Consider the following 6,000-nt stretch of genomic DNA (forward strand, 5'->3'; position numbering starts at 1 on the left):
CTTGCAGCCCTCTCCAGGTTCTTGGCAGGATCAGCATTAAAATCCCCTCCACTGTTCTCTTTATTAAGAAAGGGAAGGCAGTTTGAATGGACTCCAGAATGTGAGAGAGCGTTTGACAAACCCCAATTTGACGGTTTGTTTTGTATTGAATTTAGAGTATCTTGATAACCTTTTGTCACATTTAGCCTAGAAATTAGCATGGTTTTGTTATCTCTCTCATATTCGTGCTTAAGTGTAGAAACATGCTTTTTAAGCCTTATTTTGATGAATTCTAATTTCTCTTTGATTCCATAAGATGCCTTGATGTGTTTGCTAGTAATTCCAGGATTGAAATAGGCTAGGCATGGATCAAAGGAAGCAAGGAAGGAAGCATGCAAGTGGAGAGAAGCACAAAAAGTCAAAGAGTTGATCTCGGCCAAGCACGCGTACGCGCACATCGCAGAATTAGCCAGGGACGCGCACGCGTACCGTGCGCACGCGCGTCGTAGTCCGCACGTGATTCTTTTATTGCAACACGTGCCTGGCGATTTTGGAAGGTTTTCAGCAACCAACTTTGGCGCCAAAATGCACAAAAGAGCCAAGGATTGAAGGGAATTGATACACATTCACACCCATAGACTAATTAGATAGATAGTTAGTATTAGAAGTAGTTTCTAGAGAGAGAAGCTCTCACTTCTCTCTAAAATTAGGATTAGGTTTAGGTTAATCTCTCTTCTTAGATCTAGGTTTAATTCATGCTTTGATTCAATTTTCCTTAATCAATTCTCAATCTTCTCATCTCTTTCTTTCTAGTTATGTGCTTCCATAATTGTAATTCTTCATTTTGTTTTGGATAGATTGTTGTTTCTTTGTTCTTTTTTCAATAATGCAATTTGATGTAATTCATGATAATTGTGATTTCCTTGATTGTTGTTGTTAATTCTTTGCAATAATTGTTGTTAGATTCTATTCTTGTTATGAATTTACTATGCTTTTCTTTTGTGCCTTCCAAGTGTTTGATGAAATGCTTGGTTGGATTTTAGTGTAGATTTTGTTCCTCTTGGCTTTGGTTGAGTAATTAGTGACTCTTGAGTTATCTAATCCTTTTGTTGATTGATAATTAGAAGTTGCTAATTGATTTGAATACCTCTAAAGCTAGTCTTTCCTTTAGGAGTTGATTAGGACTTGAGGAATCAAATTGATTCATCCACTTGACTTTCCTCCATGGTTAGAGGTTAACTAAGTGGGAGCAATGGATAATTTGTTATCACAATTGAGGAGGATAACTAGGATAGGACTTCTAGTTCTCATATCTTGCCAAGAGCTTTATTAGTTGTTAGTTTATTTTCTTGCCATTTATCTTTCATGCCTCTTATCAAAACCCCAAAATAACTCAAACCAATAACAAAACACTTCATTACAATTCCTAGGGAGAACGACCCGAGGTCCAATACTTCGGTTTATAAATTCTAGGGGTTTGTACTAGTGACAAACAACTTTTTGTATGAAAGGATTATTGTTTGGTTTAGAAACTATACTTTACAACGAGATTTTATTAGTGAAATTCTAAACCATCAAAAATCCATTCGTCAGCGTTCCAGGAGTTCAAAAGGTTCTTGAGCCAACCTCCAATCCTGACCCGATCTCTAGTTGGGGAAGATCTCGTCCTATATCTGTCCGTAGTAGACAAAGCTGTCGCATCAGCCCTGATAAGGGAGGACGAGGTCGGACAACATCCAGTGTACTTCATCAGCAAAGTTCTACAAGGCCTCGAACTAAGGTACCACAAATTAGAGAAATTTGCTTACTCCTTAGTAATAGCCTCACGGAGGCTACGACTTTACTTTCAAGCTCATACGATAAGAGTCAAAACGAACCAACCCATGAAGCAAATCCTCCAAAAGACGGATATTGCAGGGAGAATGGTTCAATGGGCAATAGAGCTCTCCGAGTTTGACTTAAAGTATGAAATTCGGACAGCGATCAAAGCCAAATGCCTCACCGACTTCGTAGCAGAATACGTGGGAGATCAAGAGAAGCCAACTGCATGGGAACTTTACATAGATGGATCCTCAAATAAGACAGAAAGCGGTGCAGGCATAATACTAGCCAACAAAAGGGGAACCCAAATAGAGGTATCCCTCAAATTTGAATTCTCAGCTTCAAATAATCAGGCAGAATATGAAGCCCTGATTGCAGAATTAAAGCTGGCAGAAGAAGTCGGTGCAACAAAAGTGATGATATACAGTGACTCTCAAGTGGTGACCTCTCAAATAAATGGAGAGTATCAGGCTAAAGACCCGAACATGAAAAGATACTTGGAAAGAACTCTGGAGCACTTCGGGCACTTTGCGGAAACCGAGGTTAAGCACATAACCTGGGATCTCAATAGCAGAGCAGACGCCCTATCCAAGTTAGCAAGTACCAAGCCAGGAGGGAATAATAGAAGCTTGATCCAGGGAACTCTCCAAGAACCCTCTGTGGTAAAAGTAGAGGACAAACGAGATGTCCTAGAGGTAACTGGGCTAAATCTCAGATGGATGAATCCCTTAGTCGAATACCTAAAATTCGACATCCTCCCCAAAGAGGAAAAAGAGATTAAGAAAATCCGGAGGGAAGCACAACATTACACTCTGGTGAAAAATATCCTTTATAAAAGAGGAATATCAACACCATTGTTGAAGTGCGTACCGACCTCAAGGACCACTGAAGTACTAGAGGAGGTTCATAATGGGATCTGCGGAAACCATCTCGGAGCCAGGTCTCTAGCTAGGAAAGTAATCCGAGCTGGATTCTACTGGCCGACCTTGCAGAAAGATACCACAGAATTTGTGAAAAAGTGCCAACCATGCCAAATGCACGCAAATTTCCATGTGGCTCCCCCCGAGGAGCTAATCAGTATAACTTCTCCATGGCCCCTTGCAAAATGGGGGATGGATCTGTTAGATCCTTTTCCCCAGGCCCCAGGACAAGTCAAATACTTGATTGTGGGAATAGACTACTTCACAAAGTGGATAGAAGCAGAACCATTGGCCACCATCACAGCCCAGAGAAGTTGGAGGTTCCTCTACAAAAATATCATCACAAGGTATGTGATACCATATTCCATTACCACAGATAATGGAACCCAGTTCACCAACTCTACCTTCAGAAGCCTGGTGGCCAGTATGAAGATCAAACACCAGTTCACCTCGGTGGAACATCCACAAGCAAATGGACAAGCCGAGGCAGCCAACAAAGTCATACTGGCAGGACTAAAGAAAAGACTACAAGATGCAAAAGGAGCTTGGGCTGAGGAGCTCCCACAAGTGTTATGGGCTTACCGAACGACGCCACAATCTGCCACTGAAGAAACACCCTTCCGACTCGTCTATGGCGTAGAAGCCATGATACCAGTAGAAATCAGCGAACAAAGTCCAAGGGTGATTCTCCACGATGAGATCGGAAACATACAAGGGCACAAAGAGGAGCTTGAACTGCTCCCCGAAGTCCGAGAACAAGCCCAGATAAGAGAAGTAGCATTGAAACAAAGGATGACTACCAGGTACAACAAAAAATTCATTCGAAGAAGCTTCACCCCAAACGACTTAGTCTTGATCAGAAAAGACATTGGAGTCAACAAATCGGGGGAAGGAAAACTCGCTGCTAATTGGAAGGGACCATACAAAATTAGTGAGGTCTTAGGAAAAGGTTATTATAAGGTGACCGACCTAAACGGCACCGAGTTACCAAGGTCGTGGCATGCTTGTAACTTGAAAAGGTATTATAGTTAAAAGTGAACTCTACTCCCTGATGTACTATTTTCCCAACTTCACGATTTTTTCCCAAAAATCAAAGGGTTTTTTTTGAAGAAGGGTTTTTAACGAGGCATCACAGTAGAGGCTAAGGGAAAATAGACTATCAAAAGCCCTTAGTAGCAGTAAAGTACATTCCTAAATAAATAAAGATCTTTTACAATATCTCTTATAAATTCTTTCTCGTTTTTTTTCTTTCTTTCTACGAAACGCGCCGACTTAAGTTCGACAAAGCGTGAAAATCCCATGAACCGACCTAGATGGTCGTCAGGATAAAACGACGAGGTACAAGTCGGTGTAAAGAGGTTATAAAGGTTGATCACGAAGAACTCGGAAACATTCCGACTCATAAGTCGGAATGAAGAACCGAGCAGCAAAGAAAACGCATCACAAAAGTAACCTAAGTCATAGGAACTCAATACATTTTGAAATTGAGTATAAGGAATACCAAAAAGAGATCGAAAAACCTATCAAAAATGTCAAAGCTAAAAACTGTCCTAAGTCCTTAGAGAAAAAGAAAAAAGGACAGACGGCCCCAAAAAAGGTTTTCAAAAAGATCAAAAGGGTTTCTCAAAAAGCTAAAAAGCATGCACGCAAAAGGTAACTTAACCCTTATCCAAAAAAGGGTATTCTTCGTTAACTTAAAACCCTTATTCAAAAAGGCTATTTATAAATATTTTGTTTACGACCTTAAAAGGCCAAGAGAAATGTCAGGGAACAACCACCACAACATAAAAAAGAATTTAAAAAAGGGGAGACCCACAGGCCGGGCCCCCATATAGCCAATAAATTTTTTTTAGAGAACATCACCACCAGAGCCGAAGGGAGTAGTCGGATCACCACCAGAGTCGGGAAGGGCAGACGGAGCGCCATCAGATCCAGGGAGAGAAGTATCCATAGGAGACGGAGAGGAAGTTCTGTGAGACCTTGAGGAACTCGGAGCATCCTTTGGACGAGGAGGGGACTCAATGATTTTCTGCCCCCGAGTCTTCAAATCTGACTCAGAGACAACCTCGGGAGCAGGAGGAGAAACTATGGCACCATCAATGACGACCTTGTCAGGATCCAAAGGAGAGAGATCCAGGTCAGGAGCAAGGACCCCGACCTGCTCCTTAAAAATCCTCCAGGCCTCCTCGGTTCCTTCAGCAATAGAGTCCTCCAACTCGGCGTAAGCATTACGAGAATTCAACAAGTCCTTCCTCACCTCCACGAGGTCCTTGAACAAGCTCGAATAACTCTCCTGCGCCTTCTTCCTCAATCCCTCCTCCATATTGCATTGGGCTTGTAACTTGCTCTCCTTCTCCCGAAGACCATCCCTCTCCTCCTTCAACTTAGCGACCTCCTCCTTCAACTCCTTGTCATTTTTCTGATATATGAGAAGCCTTTCCTCCAACTCTTCAACCCTCGAGGTTGAACCTAGAGAGCTAAGAGGAGTCTTCTCAAAAATATCAAGAAACTTGGTGCACACCGCCGCCGCCCTGACACTCTCCTGAGCCAGAATAGTGAGGTGGTTCTGGATAGAAACATCATCCATACCTATATGGGTATGAGGATAGATGTATTTTCGGATAAACGCAGGAGCATCCACCTTAGCCTCACCTTCAAAAGAAGAGCTAGACTCTAAAGTCTTACGCTTCTTCTTCTCTGGCTCAGAAGAAGGTAGGGGGAGGGGGCGGCTGAGAAGAAGCCGAGGAGGAAATAACGATAGGTCGAGAAGGGGTCCGCAAATTTTGAGAAGAAGGAGGAGGAGGAAGAGAGGAGCTAGTTACCTTGGCACCGCCGGTTCTGGCGTGAGATCTCGCCTTGGCCTCCTGGACTCTCTGGTAAGAATCACTGGAATTCTTCTTCGCCATCTCTGTAAGAAAACAATTAGTAGCCAAAAAGTCAGCGAAACAAGTCGGTAAAAAAAAAGTCGGAAATAAAGTAGATCAATAAAAATAGCTACCTAGTTGTGTCTGGACAAAGGTCGGCGACCCCTGGAGAAATTTTTTGGTATCCAAACATGGGGCCCTCCCCCACACTTCTTAGAGGAACCCCACAACGGCCGCCTCCACCTCATCCAGGTCGTCCAAACCATATTTCTCACAGGGGGAGGCCTCTAACCAGTACAGAGGAAAGCGAGGAGAAGAATTCTCATCCAAGAAAAAGGGGTGGTGACCCTCTACGGCTTGAACTTTGAAAAAGTAATTTTTAAAGTCATGGAAGGATTCATTAAAAAGGGTGAAGA

Source organism: Arachis stenosperma, chromosome 7, assembly GCF_014773155.1.
Source record: "Arachis stenosperma cultivar V10309 chromosome 7, arast.V10309.gnm1.PFL2, whole genome shotgun sequence".
Lineage (NCBI taxonomy): Eukaryota > Viridiplantae > Streptophyta > Magnoliopsida > Fabales > Fabaceae > Arachis > Arachis stenosperma.